The sequence below is a fragment of the Papio anubis genome, chromosome 3 (genome assembly GCF_008728515.1).
Source record: "Papio anubis isolate 15944 chromosome 3, Panubis1.0, whole genome shotgun sequence".
Taxonomy (NCBI): Eukaryota; Metazoa; Chordata; class Mammalia; order Primates; family Cercopithecidae; genus Papio; species Papio anubis.
The window spans coordinates 145,297,303-145,325,115 of record NC_044978.1 but is presented as its reverse complement, the minus strand read 5'-3'; the positions used below and the strand labels follow the sequence as shown (position 1 = coordinate 145,325,115).

The following is a 27,813-nucleotide window of genomic DNA, read 5'->3' as shown; positions in this document are numbered from 1 at the left end:
CAATGTCTGGCCTGTTTTAATAGTATTTTCTCCTGCTTGAACAATATGCACGTTATTTTTTCCCCTCTTAATACCAGTGTTCAAACAGTGAAAGTTGTTTTCAAGAGGGTATATGGGCTCAGGGCCACAGCATTTATCCAAGCCCACAGGAATCACTGAACTCAACTAAAAATATTTGATGAGCCTTCTTAATGCTTACCTTCCAATAGCAAATACAAGAGTAATAACACTAATTAAAGCCAGTATTTTCTGAGCACTTATTTTGGCCAAGCACTGATCTAAGCACTTCAAGTTAATCTACCCAAAGCCTGTGATCCCCACTTAAAAGATGAAAATACAGAGGCACATAGAGGTCAAGAAAGTGGCTCAAGGTCATACAGCAGTAAGTGGCAGAATTTCAATCCTGGCTCCAGAGTCTATACTCTTGTAGCACTGTAACTGCCAGATGTCTGCTTGTGTCTTTAGAGATGCTTCCTCCCACATCCTCTAAGCTCTTATTCTGCCTTTGTTGCCTGGCAAACTCCTACTCAACCTTCAAAACCCATCTTCAAACAACTTTTCCTGATACTCCCAGGAGAATTAATCACACTCTTCTTTCTACCCCCATAGTCTTTGTTCATATGCTATTTCACTAACATGTAGACAAAGAAATCTCCCCCATTTGACTATGCGTTCTATGTGGAAAAGAGCTCCATCTGATTTACGCATGAACTCCCCACACTTAATAAAATGCAAAAGAATGAATTTACAAATTTGAGGCCTTTCTGGTTTCATTTGATAATATAACAATATTCATTAAATGCTGACTATTCTACGTACTTTAAGTATTTTAACTCATTTAATCCTTACAATAACCCTACTGAGAAAGGTGCTATTATTGTCTCCATTTTGCAGATGTGGAGGTAGAGAAAAAATTCAAAAATTCTATCATTCCCCAAGGCCAGAGCGGATAAGAACTAGAATTTAAACCCAAGCAGTCTGGCTCCATATTCACCACCTCCCTAATACATGTCTCTGAGGTCCACCGGAAAGGCTACACCCAATTCTTGCCCATAATGCTGCCACAAGGAACATGTCTTTCTCCTTCATGTTAATGGAGGAACAAGCGCCTGATGGATCTAGGAGAGCAGGGATCCTGTCTGCCTGGGCCAACATGTACACTTACTAGCTAGCATATGGCCTGTCATTAAAGAGGAAATTCAGGAGATATTTGTCGAATTATCAAAAATCATTTCCATTTAGCTTTGAAACAATTAGTTTTTGAAATGTTATAGCAAGCACTGTTCAAAGTGCTATACATATATTATTTTATCCTCAAAACAACCATAGGAATAAGGTATTCTTTTTAGTCCTATTTTACAGATGAGTCAACTGCAGCACCATAAGGTTCAATAACTTGCTCAAGATCACAGCATTAGAAGGTGAAGCCGGGATTCAAACATAGGCTGACTGACTCCGAAGGCTTATGGATTAAGTGTCCTGTGGCTGCTGTAACAAACTACTATAAACTGGTGGCTTAAAACAACCAAAATTTATTCTCTCTCAGTTCTAGAAGTTAGAAGTCTGAAATCAAGGTGTTGGCAGAGCCATGATCCCTCCAAACCCTTCAGGAGAGGACCTTCCTTGCTTCTTCAAGCTTCTGGGTAGCCCCAGGCATCCCTTGGTTTGTAGCAGCACAAGTGCAGTCTCTGCCTCCATCTTTACATGTCTTCCTTCTGTGTCTGTGTGTCTGTCTTTATACGACATTCTCCCTGAGTCTGTGTCCAAATTTCCCTCTTCTTCTAAAACTGAAAGCAAGCCAGGATAAGCAAAACAAAACAAACACAAATTTCCTCTTCTTATAAAGAAACCAGTCACAAGGAATTAAGGATCCCATCCTACTCCATCCAGTATGACCACACCTTAACATCTGCAAAAACGCTTTTCAAAATAAGGTTACATTTGCAGATATGAAGTATTAGGACTTCAGATTATATTTTTTGGAGGGGACACAATTTAACCCACAACAGACACCCTCTATAGAACTGACTCCAGAGATGCGCAGAGATAACTTGAGTCTCTTTAACCAGTTACCTTATAAATGCAAGATTTGCCAGTTCTAAAACTACCCTTCAGAGTAAGGAAATGCTTAATGGTTTGAGATTCAAGGTTTCTCTTTATAAAGGTAAATGGAACACATCCAAAACGTACATATACTTTAAGTAAATGAGAAACTTTCTTTATCATAAAAAAGCAAGTATTTCCCTAGAATAGAAGTCAGTTAATATACAAAAAAAATTCCAAGGGAAATACTTATAATGTGCCTACCTGCCCACTGCTAATTTATTGTGCACCTCCTTTTCTTGCACTAAAGCAACGCCTTTGAATTTTGACCAATGAACAATAATTAAATAATATTTGATAAGAGCAACCTATAATCATTGATATTTTATTTGTTAAACTCTTAATAGAGATGCCCATTTATTTTAAAAGCTCATGATTCTTTGGGATCTACAGCTAACAGTTTAAGATTACATGCACCTTTCAAATTTTCATTAACCTGAGAATAACTAGCCTTCAAGGAAAAACATAAATGAGGTACACAATTATTCAAGTAAAAGGGTGTGTTCTGAATTTCTCTTATGAATAGCTTCACTGTTCTTCCAGGGTCTAGTGGCAAACTTGTGCATTTGCTCTACATCAACTGTACTTCGTTCATTTCTAAATCCTGAGAAATACATTCACCATGCACTGGCAGCCTGATTTCCTCTGTATGCTAGAAAACAAAGACATTTCCACAATAGGCTAATTCAGAATTTGGCACTTTAGACGGATTTGGGGAAGTTATCCGGTATGAGTAATTGTTAACCAACCCACTTCAAGAATTACTCTTTGAATGACATCAGACACAACTAAATGAATATATTATGTTAGCATCACTTACATAGTGAAAAGCACCACATAAGTTCCTTAACTCACTTTAAATACCAAAATACAGCATTCAAGTCAAAATGCACTGTAGAGCAAAGCTGGTCAAAGCAAACAATGTGGTGAAAATGACATTTCTGAAAATCAAATTCTTATCATAAAATTCAATCTGCTTTCTGGTATTCTATTTCCCTGACTGAAATAGAAGAGGAAGTACTAACAGGTTATTCCAAAGGATAATTCAATTATTTTGGAAGAAATGAATGACCTATTTTTAAAAAAAATAAAATTAGTCTTTCTCTAGAAAAATTATACCACTATTAACATGGAATAATTTAGCAAGTAAAATTCTATTTTACTAGTACACTACATTAAAATGCAATTTTCAGACTAATATATTTACAGAGAATATTTTGAGACTGCCAATTGCTCTCCCCTGGTGGCTGGAACTTATCCTCCGTAATTACCCTGAGCACATTCTCAGGACAGAATGCTCAATGATTCGAGAAGTAACTGATTTTTTTTTCCTAAAGAAAACATTGCAATATACCAGTTACATCCTTTAAAAGTATGTATCACTCTATAGAGCATGTAAAAATTTTCTTTGTTTAAAAAATGCAAAGTAGCTACAATTACAACCAAACACAGGTAGCACTTCTGACATCTTTCTCACACTGCTTGGTCCTTAGACCTCTCTGTGTTCCTGGGGAATTCCCAATGTTACAGTCTAGTAGCTCTTGTGTTTTAAGAAAATATTCAGGGTGTGTGTACATGTGTGTGTCTGTGCATGTGTATTCACATATACTGAGTGGCCTTCTCCTTTGCAAATTCTGGTCCCATAAACTTCATCTAGTACAACTCTAGCTGCATGCTCTCAAACAACTTTAGTGTGCCTCACCTTCCCCATCTGTATTAGGGGATTATAACAGTATCTACCTCTTAGAAGTACAGCATCAAATGAGATAATCCATGCAGTGCATTCATCACAGTGACAGTCGCCTTACAGGGAGGGCTCATTGAACATTGACCCTTATAATTCCTATAGGATCCCATAGGATTTCTACATGGAAAGGAGGTAACTTGGTTAGGGTTACCACACTGATCAAATCAAACCCAGATACATTTCCCAAGCCTATCAAACTGTAATATGAAGTATCAAATACAGAGGGACTGTCATCTGTATTTTCTGAAGATAATAAAAGGTAAGAGAGATAGGCAAGAATAAAAACCCAAAGCATGTAGTTGAATAAAAAGCATTTTAAACCTACAAAAGGTTGAGCATCGCTAATCCAAAAATCTGAAATCCAAAATGCTCCAAAATATGAAACAAAATATGAAAAGTGGCTAAATATCTTGATTACTTGCTCTATATAGCAAGCACTTTCACATGTTATCACAGTAAACCCTTCCCACAGCATGGCCAGGTAAGTATCACTGAAGATATTTTATAAATGGGAAAAGCACATGTGGTTCAGGGAGAAAAAGCTGTTCGCCTCAGGGTACCCACCAATATCCATCTATCCCAGAGTAAGGCCTGAATTTAAACCCACATCTATACAGATAAAGCCTATGCTCTCTTTAGAACAACATAGGCAAAAAAAAAAAAAAAAAAAGTTAGGCCAGCTAGTCACTTGTCACTTGGCTTTGAGAACACACTCAGCAAGGTAAATGGGAAAGGTGCCACAGTTTTTGAGAACACACCAATGAAGTTCATTTTTACCAAATTATCTCCAAAGTGCAAGTCAGTAATATACACGGCCAAAAATATGCCCCACATAGATCATACCCAATTCACTATTTGAAACCTGTCTGGATGAGTAGCTTGGTGTCAAGTTCAGGTGAGTGGCATCCATACCCTCCCAGCTCCTGGGGTCTGTGCCTTTCCCACCCCTCAGAGCTTCAGACCCAGCAGCAGATTGCACTGAGGTTAGAACATGCCCCCAGGAGCTTCAGTCTAGTGTGAATTAATTTCTCCTTGGAATTTTAACTATTTTTAAGTGTATAGCTCTGCAGCATTAAGTACATTCACATTGTTGTACAGTGACCACCACCAATCATTTTCAAACTTTTCGTCTTCCCCAACTAAAATTCTGTACACATTAAACAGTAACTCTCCATTCCTCCCTCCCCACAACCTCTGGCAACTGCCATTCTACTGTCTGTCTCTATAAATTTACTGTAGGCAATGCATACAAGTAGAATCATACAATATTTTTCCTTTTGTGACTGGCTAATTTCACTTAGCATATGCCAGTTCTCTTTTGTTCCCAGTTAGTCTCCTTAAAGAAACACCCCTGAAATGCACATCCTTTAGAGGAAACAAAAATGAACACACAAGAATTATTTTTTCCCTTTTACTCATTGCTAACAGGATATAAAAACACTAGGGATGCTTGGGAAGGAGGAAGAAAGATAACGCCAACAAAATCATCCACAGTCCCACCAAGAAACCGTACTATTTTGGTTTCTATTCATGCTCATTTAATCTTTGGCTTTACGCAAACAAATTTTTTACAACTGCATCACATAGAAACATTCACATTGCATTCCTTAACTTAACCATTTATCAAAATGATGTATCTCCGAGCATTTCAAAAATTAACTTTCAAGGTCAATACGAAGGTAAAATAAATGTGCTTTAATGAAAATCTGTACCCGTAAGCTCCCCTGTTGTAGAAATAAGTTTAAACTACCTGAAGTTTCGCTGACATAAAGAAATTGTTCTTGACAACGCGGCACTGTATTGTTAATAACTGGGGCTGCAGAAAGTAGGCAAATGTTCAAACCTTCACAAATGTTCGTATAAAAATGATTTAAATGTTAAGCAAAATTGTATATATACTCCAAATGTGGCAGTCTATCTCATTATTATTTCTCTCATAGGAAAACAGCACAACAGGATCTAATGAAAATCCTGTTTTCTTTACAGGAAATAAAGATAATGCCACAAATCAACATTCTCCTCAGTTTTTTTTTAAATAGGCTTTTCTTGCAATCCACATGTTTTCAGAACTAAGAGGAAGAAAAGATAAAAATTCAATAAAACACCTCATTTTATTTTGTTTCTTATTTCTACTTGCAGCTTGTAAAAAAAAAAGATATATATATATGCACACACACACACATACACATAACAGCAGGATCTAGTACTAGTAAAGAAAAATGATTTAAACTGAAATAAAATTCAAGTCAGCAGGAGATGACTTTGATCATGAGACAGTGATACATAAACTGATGGAATACAGAACTTCCTTTATTTATCTTAGTAGAAATAATCTCACATCTTGGGAAAAGAGACATTTTTAGAAAATGACACTGATCTGATTGCCAAGTCTCATGAATAAGAACAGTGAGTGTTAATTTTGTTTCACCCTGTTCACATATTTTCTGCTCAAATCATTGGAATACATTTTATTTAAATGCAGGAGATTTCCCCCCTGAATTCTGGGACATGGAGACCCTGTCCACAGTAATAGTACCCAACATATTCAGTGTTCATACTTCCTATCTCATTTAGGCAGAGCAGAAATGCCACGAATACAGAGTACATTAACAAGGGGGCCCCAAAGTCTAAGTTCCCAGAACCAGAAGGAACCTCCAGGAGCTGTAAACCCCAATTCTCGCCAGTACTCCAGGCCTGGTTCCCTGCCTGTGTGAACCGTTTCCTGGGCTGTCTCCCTTTATGTCTCCAGCTCCATCAATCCTCTCCTTAGTCAAACCCCACTGCATCTTTCTGGAAACTGCTCCAAGCGTAAGAAATCAGCAGCCCAGGATGGATACCTCCTCACATCCCTGACAACTGAGCCAAACACTCTTTTACTCTATATTGTTTTATCTTAACAAATATGCTTTTCAAAAAGACCCATCCTGGACTCTCTCAAATGAAAATTTTCAGTGAGCCTGCCCCACCTTGTCCACTTCCCCACTTGCTGTGCCAAGCAAGAACCATAAAGATATCAGAGAATAATGTTTAAGCTACTTCCTGAAGGAGTACTGAAAGGTGGTAAAGAACAGATAAAAGGGATGGTCGTGGGCAATGGGAACAGGGTATAAAAGCCGAAAGGCCAGATAAAACCTGACATGTTGTATTGTAAGAACGAGATGTAGAGCAGATCATGAAATATGTTCGGTGCCTCATCAAAAAGCTTAGACTTCATCCTGAGGGTGGCAAGGAGCCCCTGAAGAGTTGGGATGACATGCCCAGACCTGCAGAAGATTTCAGAAGATCACCCTGGAGGCAGTGTACAGTAGAAACAGAAAGAGACCAGGGAAAAGGCAAGTGCAGCCTCCAAAGTGAGAAGCAACCGAGGTGGGAGGGAAGGTGGAGGCACGCATTCAGAAACAGCAGGCTCCGCGCCGGAGTTAAGAGTCAGGGTGCCTTAAGGAACCGTAAGATGGAGATCCAGGTGCACTGTGGAATAGACTTAGCATCCCTTCTCCAGGAAGCTTTGCCCCACACACTCCCCACACCCAACCAGGATAAGTGCTCCTCTGGGAAGCACTGAGTATTTCTTCCAGTAATACACATCACATAGTACCGTCATTCATTCTTTAGCTGTCAGCCTTTCTCTATAGACCCAGAGCTCTGAGCAGGCAGAGGCAGTGGCCATCCTGGTCAATGTCCACGTGTGGCATCTGGAACAGTGCCCAGCCCTTGGGAAGCCAAACTGAGTGAACAGAGCTGGATAAGCCAGGAGGCCACTGCTCTCATTCAGGGGAGAGATGACTGTGTCGTGGGAAAGGAATTCGAAAGATATAACAACCGAGCTTCTTAATTTCTCTCTAGTCTGTTGATACCATTCAAAACACTGAATGAGATGCTTTCCAAGTCAATTATGTTATGAAAATTCATCAGTAAATCTGATCTGTTAAGGGATGTCCACAAAAGCTCACGTTCCTGTGGAAAGTCAGAAAGGATCATGGTTTGAGCCCTTTTACAAGCAAAAATAAGGCATAATTCTAGGCCACAGAGAAACTGCCACCTCATTGGGATAACAAGTTTGCCTTCTTTTGTTTTCGGAATAATTCTGCAAAGACTCAAAGCAGAGGATGGAAACATTTCAAATCCTGCTGACATAGTCTGCATCTTTGCTTTGATTTTTAGATATGATTCCAAGCAGGCAGATAATGTTGTGACCCAATTACAGGGTATTTTGGAAGTAGTAGGCACCCAACTTGGGAGTGGAGCTGGTGGGTGTAAAGGGAAGAGTTACTAAGCAAGCACTACCACCTGCCTCTCAATCCTTCACGGGATTTTACAGAGAAGGGAGCTATGACAATCAGGAAGTAATGCAACATCTCCCCTGACCCGCTTCCCATTTTCTCACCATTCCCAAAATAGAGCTAAGGAAAATCATAAATATAATTCTCAGCCCTCTAGGGAAAGGCTCATTAAGGGCATAAATTTGGGTCCCTGGGAAAAAAGGGATGAAAGGCAAAGCCATTAAAAACCTTAGAATCAAAAGATGGAGACAATGGGAAATAAAGCCAATGGACAAAAAGGAACTAGAAAAACAAAAACAAAGGCCATTTCCTACATCAAAGCATACTTAAACTTAAGCTCTTTAGAGTCAAAAGGTAAAGTTTTTGTTTAAAAATAAAAAATAGTGATTAAGGTCTTATTTCATATCAAGTATTGTTCTATGCCCTTATCATACATTCACTCTTAAAATCTTCATAGCAATCATATTATATAAGCACAATTAGTATTCCTATTTGCAGATGAGCAAACTGAGCACTGTGTAATTCTGTTGTCAAAGTATAATTCTGTTGCCCTTTGTCTATAGCTATTAAACTGCAGAGCAGTACTGGGACTTCACCACTAAACCCCTGCTGCCTCCTTCTAGGGCTATCCTTGCACATGTTGTAGGATGTTTAGTAGCATTCTTAGCCCCTTCCTACTAGATGCCAGTAGTTATCCCTCCACAGTCACAATGACCAAAATGTCACTGCCAAATGTTCCCCGGTGAGCAAAACTGCCCTGCTTAAGAACTACTGCCACAGAGATTTGAAAGGCCAAATCCCAAGTTCCCTTACAAAAGGAGTAGCAAATCCTGGGTGGTGGGTAGGAACAAAATTGAGTTAAGGGAAGATGACAAAGGAAGCAGCTGAAGGGTTTGCTGTAGTGGGAATTTTATACGAGGAGTCACTCACCACAGCTCTTGCCACTCTCGCAGGGTTAGCACAGCCTTCCTCTCCCTCCACTCCCATCACACACGTGCCTCTACTGCAGCACCCTATAACCAATGTTCTGGTACATTCCACTCTGTCCTCCTGAACTTAGCACAGTGCCTGGCACAAAGTATGTACTCAATAAGCATTTGCTGAACAAAGGAAGGAACAAATGAAGCCAAGGTTTCTGGGTGGGTGTCACCAAATGAATGTCTCTTCACTATTGTCCTAGAAAAGGTATAAACAGACCTTGATTCTTAGAGAGGACAAGAGGTTCTGATCAGATAATTTGAAGAATCTGAGTCTGAATCAAGGCTCCCCAAGGTGTCTCTACACCCAAATCATGCCTCAGCTGTGTTCAAAATTTGCAATGTGGTATACAATCATTTCCTGAAGTGTCAAGAAAATTTTAACGGTATTAGTTCCCCCAGGAATGAACCAACTCAAGAAACCTAACTCATGCTAAGGAAATATTGATTTATTCACTTCCACCGACAAACAGTACCACCTAGCAAATTGGTAAACTCAATGTGGCAGGTCGACTGACTCTCTTGACCAGGACAAAAGTCTACCTGAGAAACTGAATGAAGATCAGAAGGTAAGAACAGAGCCAGCACCAAAAAGCAAGCAGGATGCTGCCAGGGAGAGGCACCATGCCTGTAATCCTAGCACTTTGGGAGGCTGAGGCGAGCAGATCACTTGAGGTCAGGAGTCCAAGACCTGCCTGGTCAACATGGTGAAACCCCAGCCTCTACTAAAAATACAAAAATTAGCCGGATATGGTGGCAGGCACCTGTAGTTCCAGCTACTTGGGAGGCTGAGGCAGGAAAATTGCTTGAACCTGGGAGGTGGAGGTTGCAGTGAGCCAAGATTAAGCCACTGCATTCCAGCCTGGGCGATCAAGTGAGACTCCATCTCAAAAAAAAAAAAAAAAGAAATAATTTGTTGTTGTTGTTTTGACACTCCTTTACCCCACAATAGCAACCAAACTAAAGGTGACTAACAGCAATTCCATGAGCAAATCATTCTGAAGTTTCCTCTAGCAATTCAAGGCTCACCCTGGAGGGCATGATACTGTAGAGGTCTGGGCCAAGCTGGCTATTACACAATTCTAGGTTCTATGGCTTTGACCCATCACGATTTCCTAGAATCACCAACTAAGAATTGCTAAAGAGTGTTGTTTTGCCAGAAAGAGGCCTGCATGCAAAGAATCAAATGTCAAGATACATCTCCAGGTTCGCCTGCTGAAATTCACATTTCAATCACTTGCCCATTCTGCTCCCTTACACCCTCATCTTTCGTCTTGGCACTTTCCTTGTCATTCTCAAGCTATAATTCAAAAATAGTCACTGGTTCCTAGGGCACTTTCAAAATTAGCTCATTCACAGTTCCTAGGACCTTGGGTGACTCTATATTCCTGGAAAGCCCAGGGGCCCGATCAGCTGGCCCACAAGCTCCACATGTTGGCCTGGCCTCCATGACTCAACTCAATCCCAAGGGCAGGCCTCTCCGCATCTCAGACCCAGATTCCCAGACTTACCAATTTCATGGACCATTAAGCGGCCAGATAAAAATATTCCCATCAAATCATAAAAGAATCTTACCCAAAAATGAGAAGGACATAATATCAGAGAAAAGGACACATCTTCTCATTTGAACGATTATGACATATTCACTACATCATTATCATCACTGTGATAAGAACAGTGAAAAACACTAACCAACAATAAACGACCTGTGGGCCTAACATTATGCTCTGCATATAGGAGATACTCAGTTACTCTTAAATTGTGTGGAAACGGAGCTCTGTCTTACACAGGGACACATCTCATACCCCCAGTAATGCTAGGCCTTCCTCCTTCAACAATGGCATTTCCCTTTACCCTCTGGAATTCTGCAAAGTCTCCCCAGTCTATCTCACCCTCTTAAACACATGCTTTTCCTTCTAGCCCGATTCCAATATTCTGCATTATATTTTTTTTGAGACAGAGTCTCGCCTTTTCACCCAGGCTGGAGTACAGTGGCGCGGTCTTAGCTCACAGCAACCTTCACCTCCTGGGTTCGAGAGATTCTCCTGCCTCAACCTCCTGAGTAGTTGAAATTACAGGTGCGTGCCACCATACCCAGCTAATTTTTCTATTTTTAGTAGAGACGGGGTTTCACCATGTTGGCCAGGCTGGTCTCAAACTCCCGACCTCAAGTGCGCCACCTGCCTCGGCCTCCCAAAGTGCTAGGATTACAGGCATGAGCCACTGCTCCCAGCCTCTGCATTCTTTTTCATCAACTTAAAAAAAAAACAACACTCTTCCTCCCACTCTAGGCATTCCTGAAGCATACTTGCCAATGAGTTACACTTCGAGAACTTCAGTTATTACCTAGCAAACAAAGTTTGCAAGATTTCCACAAGAGGAAAAGAGAGGGTAGAACTGGTAAACTTTGTTTATAACCACTGTCAAGTCATTAACCAACAACAAAGAAAAGCTTTAACCCATCCTTTTCCATACCATTCGTTTCTTTCCATGTTCTCTTCCCATTTTTGTCCATGTGAATCTGTACATTTTATATACCAATAAATTATATATTGGGATTTTTCTGATTATAAAAGAAATATATGTCCATTACAGAAAACAAGATAAGATTCAAACACTATGGAAATAGATTAAATAGAAAGGGAATGTCTCCTGTAACTCTACACACAAAGAGCTCTAATACCTTTAAACTGATCAAGCTTCTTACTTCTTGCCCAGTTGTGTGACTTGACCTTCCACCCTCTATGCCCTTCCTCTCTCCCAGCTCTCATCTAACGTCTGGAGTCAATGCCCCACTCCTAACAGGGGTCCACAAACCCTGGAGCTTGGTTATGATTAGAGGAACTAGAGTCACTGTCCCTTCATTAAAAATTATTTAAATGGAATAACTTCTCCTCACTGCCTCACTTAAAGGTTAATGATGCTGAGTTTTGTGAGCCTCTTGAAAGCAAAGTGCACTAAAAACACCAAATGGGATTGGTTTCCTTTGCTCTCTGCCCCATCGCAGCTTGCCAAGAAAAAAGAAAAAAAAAGCTTATGGTCCTGCTAATGACACTGAGTAGACACATTTCACCAGCCACCACTCCTGCTACTGCAGCACCCAACCACAGGCATCTGTCGAACACAGTGACAGGGCTAACATTAAATGAGAATGAAAATCGTATTCCAGAGACCAAGGGCTGCATTTCTCATCAAGGGGAGAAGACAAAGGCTGGGACACAGGAAAGGCTTGCCAAAATTTCACAAGGGTGGGCCTGGGAAGCAAAGCACAGGACCCCCTCCCCTGCGGCCTAGGTAGAGGCTTCTTTCTCAGACTATCTGTGTGCCCAAGAGCAGAAAGTCTCCCCTCAGAAAATGCTACGAAGTAGTTTCAAATGTCGAATACACTTTGCCCAAATCTAATCATTACCTTATCTCCTAACTAGACTGGCAGGGCCATGAAAAGTTAATTTTATAACAACCATTTTATAACAAATGAAAACTACAAGGGAAGTAGGAATTGGGCAAAAAAGAAGGGCATGTGACAAACCAGACAGGGAAACACAAAATCATCTCCAACTAATGCTGTAAACCAGCGGTCCCCAGACTGCGTTCATGGAAGACAATTTTTCCAAGGATGGGGTGGGGGATTAGGATGAAACTGTTCCAACTCAGATCAACAGGCAGTAGATTCTCATAGGAAGTGCACAGCCAAGATCCCACACATGTGCAGTTCACAACAGGGTTCACAGTCCTGTGAGAATCTAATGCCGCCACTGATCTGACAGGAGGTGGAGCTCACGTGGTAAAGCTCACTCGCCCACCGCTCATCTCCTGCTCTATGGCCCGGTTCCTAACAGGCCACTGACCAGTTCAGGTCCGAATCAGGGGGTTGGGGACCCCTGATCCAAATGAAGACCTCCCTCCTCCAATGGATGCATCACAGATCTCTAGACTGGGACAAGAAGGGCCCGACAGACAACTAGAGGGTGACTGCAGCTCTCTCATTTTACAGATGGGAAAACAGGCCCAGAAACATAACTGACTTTTTCCAGGTAACACAGTGAATTAAAGTAAGGGACAAGCCAGCCCCAAAGGCAAGTCTTTGGGTCCCTGGTTAGTGGTCTTTCCTCCAAATCCCCCCAGACCTTTTATTATGGAGACTCTGTCACTCTGCCTCTGACAAACCATTTCAGCTGAGAGAAATGCCATCAACACATATCAGCATGCAGAATATGCACTAATAACACATTAAAATCAAAATGGCTAATCTGGGTTTATCTTTCTGACATCCAATTTCATTTGTTGGTAGTGCAACATTGTTGAAAATAAATGAACACAAAACAGTTTTAAAATCTGGATAGAAGCTTCCTGAAAACATTCAAATCATTCTGAAGATACACAGTTCCAATCAAATTTAATTCGAAATAACAAATCAAAGATGCTTTAAAAGAGAATGCTTACTGAATAATAATGGAACCAATTAAAGATATTTTCATATAAGATAAAAGCTTAAACCTCTATTGCTGTGCAATCATGAGTGTCCGCCTTTTCAGAGGGATTTTCTTAGACAGCTGACATTTATGCATAGATGCTTCCAGCATAAGATGATATATACAAAACCTTAATAGGATAATAGGACACATAAAAAGCACTGAACAGGCCGGGTGCGATGGCTCACGCCTGTAATCCCAGCACTTTGGCAGACCAAGGCAGGTGGATCTCCTGAGGTCAGGAGTTGGAGACCAGCCTGGCCAACATGGTGAAACCCCATCTCTACCACAATTACAAAAAATTAGCCAGGCGTGGTGGCGGGCGCATGGAATCCCAGCTACTCAGGAGGCTGAGGCAGGAGAATTACTTGAATCTGGGAAGCAGAGGTTGCAGTGAGCCAAGATTGCGCCACTGCACTCCACCCTGGGTGACAGACTGAAACTCCCTCTTAAAAATAATAATAATAATAATAATAATAATAATAGGCACTGAACAAATGCTGGTTTCCTTAACCCCATATAGGAAAATAAGTATTCCCCCACATAACCAGTAATAACTTATTAGAATATTTTCCTAAAAGTCTGTCCCACCTAACCCCCTCCCCCACCCTCAGAAAACTTAAGGTGTTATATCACAAGGGTATTGTCTAGTTTTGTTTTGTTATTTATGTATTTATTTATTTTGAGACAGAGTCTCACCCTTTTGCTCAGGATGGAGTACAGTGGCGCGATCTTGGCTCACTGCAACCTCCACCTCTCAGGTTCAAGTGATTCTCCTGCCTCAGCTTCCCCAGTAGCTGGGATTACAGGCGCGAGCCACCACACCCAGCTAATTTTTGTATTTTTTCAGAGACGGGGGTTTTACCTCTTGGCCAGGCTGGTCTCAAACTACTGACCTCAAGTGATCCACCCGCCTCGGCCTCCCAAAGTGCTGCGATTAGAGGCGTTAGCCACTGCACCCGGCCAGGTATTGTCTATTCTTAAAATGAAATTGAAAAAGGTACAGAGACATGACATTCCATTTTTCTTTTTTTTTTCTTTCTTTCAACTTTTAAGTTCCGGGTACATGTGCAGGATGTGCAGATTTGTTACACAGGTAAACATGTGCTATGGTGGTTTGCTGCACAGATCAACCCATCACCTAGGTATTAAACCTAGCATCTATTAGCTATTCTTCCTGATGCTCTCCCTTCCATTTTTCTTAAAAGATAAATTTAGATATCCAGTAATCAGGATAGTCCACACCCATCACTATTCTAATATTATGGCAAGGCTTTCAGTATTCATTCCTGTGGTAACATAAAAATAAAAGAATTCAATGTTCATATGCTGTTGTTTCTCTGGTGGCAGGAAAAGAAAACAGTCATCAAAAGGTTGAAACATGACAAAAAGAGTAGCAGTTTAAAAATATTTTATGTTTGTACATGTGGATTCTTACAATATATGCAATGATCTTTTCCCAAGTAATTTTGGAGTCAGTATTCATATTACTCCAGTTAAGTGTAAACGCCAGTATTTTACTCTTTAATAATCAAGCTTTCTGTTTTTCAGAGACAGGGTCTCACTCTGTTGCCCAGGCTGGAGTGCAGTGGTGTGATCATAGCTCACTACAGCCTCAAACTCCTAGGCTCAAGCAATCCTCCCAACTCACCATCAAACTTTTCAATTACCACTTTATAAAAATTTCAGAAAGCCGGTTCACACTGGCTCCTTGAAGGTGAATTTATTCAGTTAAAAGTATCCATTTGAAGACGGAATAAAAGTATAGGACCTAAACACCTTCCGTGGAAAGGATGCCAACTTTAGAGTCCTCTCTCAAAAGCTCTCAGCAAATATCTAGAGACATGGTTACATCCAGTTTATGAAGACTGTGGGTGACTTCGGGGTCATACAGTACATGGACAACGGAAGAACAGCAACTGAAATCTTGCACCTGTACCCCACCACCTTCCGTCCCAAGATCAGCCCACTGTACTCTACTGCCACCTGTGTTCTCTCAGCATTTCCCCAGCCTGGAGGTTTCCCCATCCTCGCCACAAATATCATCCTTTATGAACGATGCCATTTCTAGGATGTTGCAAGTTATGATAAACAACTGTTGAACAAATACTGCTTACAAGCTACAAGTTGAAAACGAGAAGCTTGCTAAGTTCATGAAGAAATCCCCTTTCAAGGACTCCATCTGTTCCTAAACGGCCAGCCACACAAGTTCTAATACTCTGCATTATTATGGCCATTTGGGGACAAGATTTGAAATCTGAAACCACGACAAGAAAAAAAAAAAAAAGAAAAAAGCAAGATTTAATAAACTCCAGAAACAACAGATCAAGCTGCCACTGTGTATGTTTTTTAAATCGGTGAAATATTAAAACAAATGATACACCCATGCCAACCTCACAAAGTTTCCTCATTCCTTGGAATTCAAACAACACCGCTGGCATCATTTTATGATAATCCTTTGGGCATTTCACGTAAGTAATTAGACACAATCTAAAGCCAGTGACTGAGGGACTTAAACAAACTGTCCCCTCAGAGAGCCCTGTTGGAGCTTCCGACACTGACCTTATTCTCCTTTCAATTTCGACCCTCCTCAACTACTCAATCCATCCAAAAACGTCTGTGACAGTCGTGGCTCTAAAACCGCGCAGAACTTGACTACAGAACGGTCGGTGACAACGCCACATGTGATTTATCCAAATTAGTTTATTTTTTTGAATTCCAGTCCCATGCTCCCTCGGCTGTTTGCCCCGCACCCGTGGTCTACACCACTTCACCGACGTGGAGACCACCTTTCATTGTTTCTATGGGTCTCAGAATCCTTCCCTCCCTCCAGCTCTGTTCTCGCCGCACAAATGTCATTTCTAGCGTACCACCCTCCATTCCGCCCGGCGGGCAGCGCAGGGGCTTTCGGGTCCCAGTGGCCAGTTTCCTCGAGTCGGTCCCCTCTGCACAGCCATTTTCTAGTTAAACGCTCTCTCTGCCACCGAGGGGGAAAAGGAACTTTTCCCCCCTTTCAAGTCTCAGCGGCTGGCCTCTGAACCCCTCGTGGAGAAGCCAACCCCGGCTCCAACTCCCCGGCAGGAGTGCGCTGCCGCCGGGGAGGGACAGCGGAGCCGCACAGCGGAGGCCGGTGCCAGGACAAGGGGGTGTGCGCTCTTCCCACAAGCGCCCACCCTCACTTTTCCCCTCCGCAGTCCCCACCCGGGCGCACCGCCTCCAACCCGGTCTCCCCCGCCCCAGGCCCTGCCAAGCTCGGGCTGCTGAGGAAAAGAGGGCGCCGGGAAGCGGGAGGGATGGAAGTCAAGGAGAGTGAGCCCGCAGTCGCCGTGCCACTGGCCCTGCGGCGCGGGCGCAGGGCGCACGGGACTCCGCAGCGGGCGCTCCGCTGCAGATGCCGCGGCAGCTGCTGCAGCTGTGGCTGCGGCTGAGCGGGCGGCAGTGGCCGCGCAGCCCCGGGGCCAGGGGCAGAGGAGCAGCCGCCGGAGGAACCCACAGCCGCTCGCCGCACGCTGCTGACGCTGCCCGGGTGTTTCCCCAGCACTTTCGTGCTGCCCCGGAATCCGGGGCAAAGGCAAGGAAGAAAGCGGGGCTCACCAGTGGTGCGCGCGGCGCTCGCCTCAGCTCCGGCGCCCAACGGCTCTGCTCCAGCCTCGCCCTCCCCGGAGCGCCCAGATCAGCTGCGGTCGCAGCGCACTAGCTTCCTACTTGAGATCAGAACGGGCTCGGGCGACTGAGCATGCTCAGTGCCGCTCTGCGAGTCCAGCGCAGGGAGAGGCGCTGACGAGATTCCACTTCTCCAGGCTTTGGCAGCGGCTGCGCGAGCGAAGGCTAGAGGGACCTGGCGGGGCGGGAGACAAATGGGAGAAAGGCGGGGCCGGGGGGGGGGCGGGGGCCGGGCGGAAGGGGGCGGGCCGCGCTCCCAGGGCGACCCCTGCAGGTGGAGGCGGCGGGGCCTTCGGGAGGCAAGCTCCCCAATCGCCTGGGAACACGCAGGGAGGCAAGGGGTGCCCCAGTAAGACCCAAAGGCAGGACGTGCGGTGCAGCCCGGGTATCCCCTCCATGTGGCTGGTGTCTGTCTGCACCAAAAGGCAGTTGGGTTACCTTAGCCCTGGCTTTTCTCCCACACGCCAGCATTCCCTTGCAATAGGAAAATGTCCCCACAGAAGAGCTGCCCACACCCACCCAAGCTAACTGCAAGTTGTAGGCGAGACTTTCTCCTTCCTTCTGCCTCCTATCCCCACCCCCAGGCATATTGCCGCACACACACTCTTCTTTGATCTGGAAATCACAAGATGATATCAAGGGAGAAATACAACTGCCGGAGAGGAAAAGCAGGTTTTCATTTCCACTGCCAATAATATTATCTATAACTCTAATTGTAAGCGTGCAAGCAAAGCCCTGATGAGAGTCGAGTCTCAGTAAGTGGTAAACCGTGCTCTGCCCTAGACACTGTGAATGACATCCCCAAAGTATCCTTAGGATTGCTCTTCACCAGGGCAGCGGTTGTCAAACTGGAGCCTGGATCAGAATCACCTGGAGGGTTTGCTGAAGTACAAATCCCTGAGTCCCAATCTGTGTCTCTGAATGGGGAGATATGTGGTGGGGCCCCAGCATCTGCGTATCTAACAAGTTCCCGTGAGATGCTGATGCTGCTGGTATGAGGACTATACACTTTGAGAACCCTACCCATACACAAACACACACAGTCCTACCGAGGATCTCGAATTAAAAACTCACATGATTTTTCCTATGAGGACTCTATGCAGTGGGGGTGGGCATTACTTTATTCTTTCCTACATGAATTTATTGAGGATCCACGAGGTCTTGTACTAGACCTGAGGATATAGGTGAATTTAAAAGCCTAGGCACCTGCCTTCATGGAATTTATAGTCGGGCCGGGTGACAGACACCTATCAAATAATCACTCAAAACGGTCGTTTCAAACAGGCAGAGTGCTGGGAGGGAAATGCACAAGGTGCGAATAGCGTATAGCGGGATCCTCATGCAGACTCAGTGAGGTTGTTACGAAGGGATGGGAGGGGGGCTGCCTTGTGGAAGGTGGTTTCTGATTTTGCACTCCAATAACCCCTCCAATTAACAATTAGTTCCCTCCGACCGAGCTGGAGGCCAACAATCATGTCCCTCCTTCCTAGAACATAAAAACAATACTGTCACAGAGAAATCCCCATAAATTCATGAAAGTGTTCACTCTTGGGACTGAGTCTCTGCACCCCAAGATCCACCTAACATGCCCGTGGACCAAGGACAGTCGAGGGCCACAGTGGCCCTCTTGGGGAAAATACAGGCTCTGTGAACTGGAAAGCCTTATGGTTCTTAGTCTGTGATCTTCAAGGCCAAAGAGACGAGGAAACCAGCCCAAGACCACCACTCCTGTCAGGAGCGGAGATCTACCGGCCTCCAACCTTGTAGGCGGGTCCTCTTTCCAAGGCACTCTATTCCCGGACCTCACAGCTCCCCTCGGATCCCTGGAACCCAGCCTGGCCACCCTGCTCTCTCTCAAGGGTCCAGGGTAGGTGAGCGGCGCCCGCCCCGCCCAGCTCAGTCTCTTCCCGACCCAGAGGAAAACCCGCGGTGGAGTCCGCGGCGGTGGGGTGGGGCAGCGCGCGCAGGCGCAGAGGCCGCCAGGTTGGGCCGAGGAGGCGCCCTGCTCCACACCTGATGCAATCAGCCTTCCGGAAAAGGGCACGGCCGCAGCGCTCACCCAGGAAACACTTCCGCGCCCTCCTCCGGCCGCTGGGCCCCCGGGGACGGGTTCCCAAACTCCCCCGGCCCGACTTCGCCAGGGGCGGTGTTCTGCGTCCCACCGGGGATCCGCTGGAGGAGTTGGGAAGTCACCGCCTGGGCACACAAAATCCCTGAAATACCCTGACAGTGACGTCGAAACGGCCATCGAGCGTTCCGCAGCTGCAGGAGGAAATTCCCTTAATTATGAATTTACAGAGGGGACTGATCGGGGCTGGCGGGAAGGCTTTGACCCTTCCGTTGTTTCCTTCCTTCGTCCTTCTCCCAACACATTGTCTCTCTCATTGAAAGGAACGTTTATTGTAACAGCAGTTTTAAGGCAGTATGGAGAGGACTCCCCATGCCCTCTGTCTTGCTAAATATGTAACAGCACTTTAGCTTTGCTACATAAAGCTTTCTCACTGCGCACTCCTTTTATAAATAATTGGTTTCTCCATACCTCATCATTTAAGTTTACAAAGAAAATCATTTCTCGTTTCACCACTTTATGCAATTTTTATATATATTGTGAGTGGGTTTTTTCTTCATGCTGACTCATTAATTGTTTTCCAAGAAAATGAAATATCCAGGAATATTCCAAGAGCATGTTTTTTAAAGCATGGAAGTAAACGCTGTGAACAGTACATAAAAATGACCTCTCTTAAGTCCCTTAAGGCCGAAAGTCTTTCTAGAGAGTTGGGGGAAGGAGGCAGATCCAAAGAATTTTATTTGGAAGGATACTTCAGAGACCATTCTAGAATCAAATCAAGATCAACTCTTAGACTTTACAGATGACATTTATCTCTCTGTGGCCCAGAGAAATAAATGACTTCTTAGACAAACCAAAGGCAGAACTGTCACTTGAAGCCAGATTTCTCAAAATTCCAATCTAATGGGAAAAAAATGTTTTTTTGCACAAACACCGTAGGGAGTGCAATACTATATTACAATGCAGTTTTACAATCCAAAGATTACAAAATACAAAATTGGTGACAACAAAAGGGATCCTATTACTTGTTCCTACCTGTGACGTCATTAGTCTTTAAATAGTCCATGATCAACAAATATCCAGCCACTTGTAAGTGGCACTGAATAGCCAAAGTCTAGGCATTAAATATTTCAATTAAACAGGTATGAGTCGGGTGCAGTGGCCCAAGCCTGTAGTACCAGCTACTGGGGAGGCTGAGGCAAGAGGGTACATGAGGCCGGATGTTCAAGGTTGCAGTATGATCTTGCCTGTGAATAGCCTCTGCACTTCAGTCTGAGCCACACAGCAAGACCCCACCTGAAAACAAAACAAAACAAAACAAAAAACGGTATAACTACAAAACATCAAGAAATCTTCTGTGCCAACATTTAGAACTTTCAGTATTATTATTTGTGTGGTATATGTGCAACGGTTTGAGCTTAAACCAAGGAAATTTTAATGATCACAACAAAATATCATGGTCATGATTTTCTTCTGTAATGATTTTAAATACTTTAACAATATGGAAATCAAAGTGAAATCAAAAACAACTCAAAACTCATGCCTCCAATAAATTCTTCAAAACTTTGTCTACCTTCTTATCTTGAGGAATGTGTATTTCTTTTTGGAATGTTCTGACAGAGATCTGGAGGAAGACCTTCTATTGAAGCAAAAATAGAGTCGAGTAAATATCAAAATGCAGAGGTACAAAGTACACACTATCACACAGTACTAGTTTTAGAATAGCTAACTCTTACTGAGTATTTAGCATGTGCCAGACATTGGCTAAGCATTTTCCATAGGTTATTTAACTTAATCCTCACAACTACCCTATGAATGAAGCACTATTGTTATCCCTATTTTATGGATAGGGAAAGTGAGGCTTGCAAACGTGAAATAGCTAACTCGAGGCACAAAATATTCAGTAGCAGAACTGGGATTTGAACCCAGGCAGTTTTCCTGGAGCTTGAACTCTTAATACTCTATACAGAAAAATGTAAATACAGATAAAATGACTATAATGATTCTCAGATAAGAAAGGAGAGGGAGCATTGTACTTACTCTCCTACAGATAAAACATAGTAAAATAAGTCTGTGGTCCACACTAGGAAAAAAACCTTTTGCTAACAAATTATGGTCCCCAAATGTAGGACCAATATTACCCAGAGGTGTGAGGCAGGTGATCAAATACCAAGTGACTTTTCAGGGGTACCAGCAAGGCCTCTTCTCTGATGAACCCTCTATGCCTGACTGGTTTATCTTGTCCTAAACCATCCAATATGGCAGTCATAGCCACATATGCCTATTTAATCTGAAATCACTTAAAATCAATTAGAATTAACTCTTCGGTTCCTCATTCATACTGGCCACATTTCAAGTGCTCAGTAGCACCTGACCTAATAACTACTGTATTGGATAATGTAAGTAAAAAGCATTTGCATCACTGCAGAAAATTATATTGGACAGTGCTGCTCTGGTCCTTAATGTCATTAGGGCAATCCTTTAATCTCTCTTCATACTGCACTATTGCTGGGAGGACCATGTTTCCATGGTCTCCCTTCCCATTGAGTTTCAGTCCTATTTTTCCAAACTAAAATTATTATTAGAGTGTAGAGAGGTACAAAGAGGTACAAAGCACAAAGTCCCCTATTATCATGGGAAGAATAGGGGCACTGGAGTAAGACCTTGTTTCACATCCCAGCCCTTACTAGTTGGGTGACCTTGGGCAAGCTACTTTACCTCACTGAACCTCACTTTTCTTATCTGCAAAATGGGCATGTTAATTTTTTCATTATGGGTTTGTTTAAGATTAAATAACATATGTAAAGCTTCTGGTAGGCCTCACATGGGAAGATTTCCTTCCTTCCACTTCTATTTCAGTTAATGACATTCCCCAATTACTCAGGTTTCTAAACTAGAAATCTCAATCATCTTCAATTCTTCCTTCCTCCTCAACCACCCGCATTAAATTAATCATCAAGCCCTTTTGCTCCCAACTCAGGGATGCCTGTCAAATGTGGGCCCACCTCTCTGTCCTCACTGTCCACTGTCCTCACTGTCTTTTCATGCCTAATATTTCAGAATCGTGCTAACCAACCTTGGTGACACCCATCACTCCCAATCCAAGCCCTTTCTCCACACCGCTGCCAGAGTGATCCTTCTAAAAAAAGATGCTGATGACGTCATTCTCCTCCTTTAAGACCACTGATGACGTCCAGTTGCTTAAAGATAAAATCTTAACTACTAAACTGAAGGACTCACATAACCAAACTCCATCACTCCATCACTGCTGCTTGTTTGGTTGGTAACAAAAAGAAAATTAAAAATATAACAACCCTTATTCCATTTCAAAAATTTATTTGGATTCCTCTACTACCAACCTCTTTTTTCAGCCACTCCATCCCCAGCTCGTACCTCTCCCTCTACCCAGCTGCCACACTGCAGCAACTTATGCCCATGAGGCATTCCTGGAAACACATAGCGGCCTTTCCCGACTCTGCCCTTGCACGCAAACCTCAAGCTAGACTAACGCTTTTGCATGTTCTTTATCTGGCAGAATTTTACTTACTCTCTAAGGTCCAGTTCAGATTACTCTCTAAGGTCCAGTTCAGATATCACCTATTCTATAAAAGCTCCTTCAACTCCTTCAGGGAAAGGTGGATACCAGCTCATCTGTGATGTCATAGATTTGAGATAGATTGTAGATGCTGTATTTGGGCTACCTGGGTTTAAATCCTGGTTACACCACTCTCCCACTGCTAGTTTTGGGCAGCCGACTTAAGCGCTTCACCCCTCAGTTACCTCATCTGAAAACAATGATAATCATAGCATGAATATCTTATTGTTGTTACCAAGCATGTGAGATAATGCACATGAAGCTCATAACAATGTATCTGGCCCACAGGCAAGCACTCAATACAGATTATCTTCAAATTGTTCCCACTATGATTATCCATCTTATTCTTTTGTCTCAATGTGAATTTTTTTTAACATTTTCAATAATTTTTTAATTTAAATTTTTTATATTTTACATTTACATTTGATTTTTATATTAAATATAAGTATTTTATTACAGAAGTACTCCATATTTATTGATTAACATTTAGGAAATTCAAATGGCTTGCCAAAAAGATTAAATTCTCTACTGTCTGAGACATCTCTTGGTTACAAGCAAAAGGAACTCATTCTGGTTAACTTATCCAGAAAAAATAATTTCTGGGAGAGTTGTCAGGCACCTCACTACATCAACCCAAAGATGGAGAATCAGGTAAAGAAAAGGGTCGGGCTCCATGGAGGACTGGCAGCAAATAACAGACAAGACCACGGCACAGTATGTCACCAATGGCACAACCCCACTGGCCACTTGCTGTAGCCACAGTTCCTGAACCTTTGCGACTTAGCTAAAGTAGGAAGAGCATGTTATCCCCTCTCCCACTTACCCACCCCGTGATCTTTACCTATATTTGGTCACTCACAGGCAAACAAATCTTGCACTTACAAGCTTTGGTGCCTTTGCTTATGCCATTCCCTTTGCCTGGAATAGTCTCACTCTGTTACCCAGGCTGGAGTGCAGCGGCACGTTCATGACTCATTGCGGCCTCAACCTTCCTGGCTCAGCCTCCCTAGTAGCTGGGACCACAAATGTGCACCACCACCCCCAGATAATTTTTTTGTTTTTCGTTGAGATGAGGGCTCACTGTGTTGCCTAGGCTGGACTCGAACTCCTGAGCTCAAGCAATCCTCCCACCTCGGGCTCCCAAAGTCATGGGATTACAAGCGTGAGTCACCACACCTGGCCTGCTCACTTCTTGATTCCAGAGCTTGCCATATGTTTTTGTAGCACTTCGCACATAGTACAGTTAGATGTTGTATCGTTCTTTGTTGCTATGCTGTAAATTCCTATTTTCAGCCACATCACACAGAAGACATTTGATAAATATCTGTTTAATGAATGAAAAGAAGAAAGAATTAAATTAGATTTTAAGGCACTGTACTAAGCACTTCACAAACATTAACTCACTGGGCGCGGTGGCTCACACCTGTAATCCCAGCACTTTGGGAGGCTGAGGCTAGTGGATCGCTTGAGTTCACAGAGTTTGAGACCAGCCTGGGCAACATGGTAAAACCCCTTCTCTACTAAAAATACAAAAATTAGGCCGGGTGCAGAGGCTCACGCCTATAATCCCAGCACTTTGGGAGGCCAAGGCGGGCGGATCACAAGGTCAGGAGATCGAGACCATCCTGGCTAACTCGGTGAAACCCCGTCTCTACTAATAATACAAAAAAAAAATTAGCCGGGCGTGGTGGTGGGCACCTGTAGTCCCAGCTACTCGGAAGGCTGAGACAGGAGAATGGCATGAACTCGGGAGGTGGAGCTTGCAGTGAGCCAAGATCGTGTCACTGCACTCCAGCCTGGATGACAGAGTGAGACTCAGTCTCAAAAAACAAAACAAAACAAAACAAAAAAAAAACAATAAATTAGCCAGGCGTGGTGGTGCACGTCTGTAATCCCAGCTACTAGGGAGGCCAAGGCAGGAGAATTGCTTGAACTCAGGAGGCAGAGGATGCAGTGAGCCAAGATCACACCATTGCACTCTAGCCTGGATAACAGAGCGAGACTCTGACTCAAAAAACAAACAAAACCATCCAAACGTTAATGCAATTTAGTCTCAATTTATAATACAGTTTCTCCTCAGATAGGCTAATTACGCTTTTATAACAGAAGAAACTGAGGCCAGAGGAGTGAAGTTACTTTCCAAAGGTCACACAGCTATTAAGGGACAGAGGCAGAATCTGAAGAAGGCAGTCTCGCTCCAGAGCATAGGCTTTTATCTAAAGAGATGTTATGACTCTGTGAAAGGTAGTACAGGGCCCTTTTTCTAGAAAATTCTACCACATCTTTGTTTGTTATTTGAAGCGCTGACAGTCTCCTGGTAAGCAGAGAAAGCTAATTAAATGTTTCTGTACATTTTCAATATTGAAAAACATATTTAGTAAATTTCATAAACACTTATTCCATCATTCCTGAACAATGGTAATGGAAAGCTCTATACACAAATTCATAGAAACTCAATTAAATGAGCACAAAAGCACACAATAAAATTCATCACACTCTGTCTCTGCCCTTCCTCAGGTTACCAGGAGTTGTTAGTGTAGACACTGGCATTTTATTGAACTGGTTCCGGCTACAAAGAATTTATGTTCTTATGCTCACAGCAATCTCCTTCCCTGGTTATATGATATCTCTCACCCCTCCTAGAATCCCTCTTTTGCTTATCATCAAACAGCAGAAACTTGACTCCAGAGTACCAATGTGCAGGGTGCCTCACAATTAATTGTCTGCATGATAAGGGCAAGAATTTAAATCTTGTGAATAGAGGAAAACCATCAACCTTCATGTTCACAGGGTATATAAATTACACCATCCAACCCGAAAAAATACTCCATTTTAAATTCATATAAACATAATTAAATAGGAATGGGGAATCTGAAATGAAGAACACTGAGAGAGAAGACATTTAAAAAGAACTAGAAATCATTTACAAGAGAAAATGCTTTGCTCATCCCAGAGATAGATAAGATATATATTGCTAATTTGCAAAGGCCTTGATAGTCTCCTTGATCAAGCAAAGGATTTATAAGTCTCCTTTCTCTATTTGTTCCTGCCAGTATCTTCACTTTTAAGTGCCTCATTATAAGGTCTGCAAAATAAGAAAAGAAAGGAAGATGGATAAAAAAAGATCTAAAGATTTCTTTTGCTTTTAAGAGATTATTATAACAAGCAAACATTTGTCATTAGGTTAAACGAAAGAAAGCTAGCTCCTTACAAATATCTGAGATCATAAAAACTGAACTTGGCGGGGAAGGGACATTAGTATAGGAAGGGGTATGATTAAAAGTAATAGTATAGAATTAGTAGCTAACATGGAAATTAGATATTAGCCAAAAAAAAGATTCCTGGTAAGGTAAATTAGATAAAAGGAAAAACTTCAAAAGAATATAACAAGTGCTCCATCCCATGAGACTTTTAGAATTAACCTGGACAAAGAGCTAGAATATATTTCGTAGAAAGCAATCTTTTCTGACAAGCTGGTAGATTAGCTCTAATTGATTTTTCCACCTCTAATTTCTTGGACTCTGAAATGCTATTTGTATAAGACAAATGAGTTTTCCTTGAGGTTGAATTTTCTGTCTTTATTTTAATCAAATGAGATATGATTTCTCATGAAAATAGTTTCCAAGCCAATGGCTTTGTAAGTAATAATTCTCTTATTTAGACAATTAAAGCTTAAAAATCAAAGTTATAGCATGAGTAAACATGACAAATCACCATGTATTTTCTTCCATCATGCACTGGCAAAATTATTGGAATAAAGTTTCCAAGTGAAGGAATAGGGTACAGGAAAAGTGGAGCAGGCTAATATTCTACCAGTTTTTATCTTTTTGTTCTAGCTTCATATCCTCTCTAGAAAGTTATCACTAATAGAAAAACACTTAATTCTGTTGAAATTAGTTAAAGTTTATACCATATAACAGTTCTGAGAACATGAGATACAATATCACATGCATGTTAATTATGTTATTTATTATCATAAAAAGAGCAAAATTAAAAATGTACTAGAAAAAGTTTTGCCTGGAGTCTTTGAATTTTCTAAGAGAACACTTAGGGAAAGAGGAAAAGAAGAGGAAATACTAGGTAAGGCAGGGGATAGATCTCTTTCTCCTCATATATATATATATATATATTTAATATCTAAAATCTTAAAAATATATATATATATTTCAAAGCTGTTTCTACAAATTTTAATGTGTTATTTTTTCCCATGACTCAAAATATGACTAGAAAAAATAGTCTAAATTAAAAAAAATTTTTTTACTTCAGGTCATAAAAATATTTTTCCCTATTACAGTCTGACAGGTTACAAGTTTTGTGTATTTTACTTTGCTTCGTTCTTACATTTAAACTTTAATTTGTTTTCTAATACACTGTGAAACAGGGATATAACTTTGCAAGCAGAAAGCCAACTGTTCTAATGCAATGTATCAAACAATCTTTGCATTGCCATTTATTTATAATGTCACCTCTATTATATGTCCAGTTCTCATTGGTCTGTTCCTATGCTGTCTATTCCCTTTCATAGATTACTTCTTCTATGAGGGTGCTAATACTGCACTATTTTTGTTTCTATACCTTTGTAATATATCTTGATATCTGGTAGTGTGGGTCTCTCTTCTCTGTCCTGCTTTATCAAGACTGACTTAGCTTTTCTTTCATAACATCTTTTCCACATAAAATTTATAATTACAATATCAATTTTGATGAAAAATCTTTAGAATTTTATTGGTGTTAGTTTTTTTTTTTTTTTTTTTTTTGAAACAGAGTCTCACTCTGTCACACAGGCTGGAGTGCAGTGGCACAATCTTGGCTCACTGCAACCTCCACCTCCCAGGTTCAAGCAATTCTCCTGTCTCAGCCTCCCAAGTAGCTGGGATTACAGGCACGTGCCACTATGCCAAGCTAATT

General features: G+C 42.2%; 1 protein-coding gene across 14 annotated transcripts in view; it reads right to left on the bottom strand.

Moving 5' to 3' along the window:
* APBB2 (amyloid beta precursor protein binding family B member 2) overlaps window positions 1-17,413 on the bottom strand; it is a 402,192-nt gene extending 384,779 nt beyond the window's left edge. For 8 of the 14 annotated variants that reach the window (XM_031664622.1, XM_009206715.4, XM_031664628.1 and 5 more), the window contains exon 1: window positions 17,174-17,410. The gene's annotated coding sequence lies outside the window, so the exon portion shown is untranslated. Of the gene's footprint in view, window positions 1-17,173 lie in introns of all 14 variants that reach the window. The other 6 variants (XM_031664630.1, XM_031664626.1, XM_031664635.1 and 3 more) reach the window with 4 other exon arrangements.
* Window positions 17,414-27,813: the final 10,400 nt, after the last annotated feature.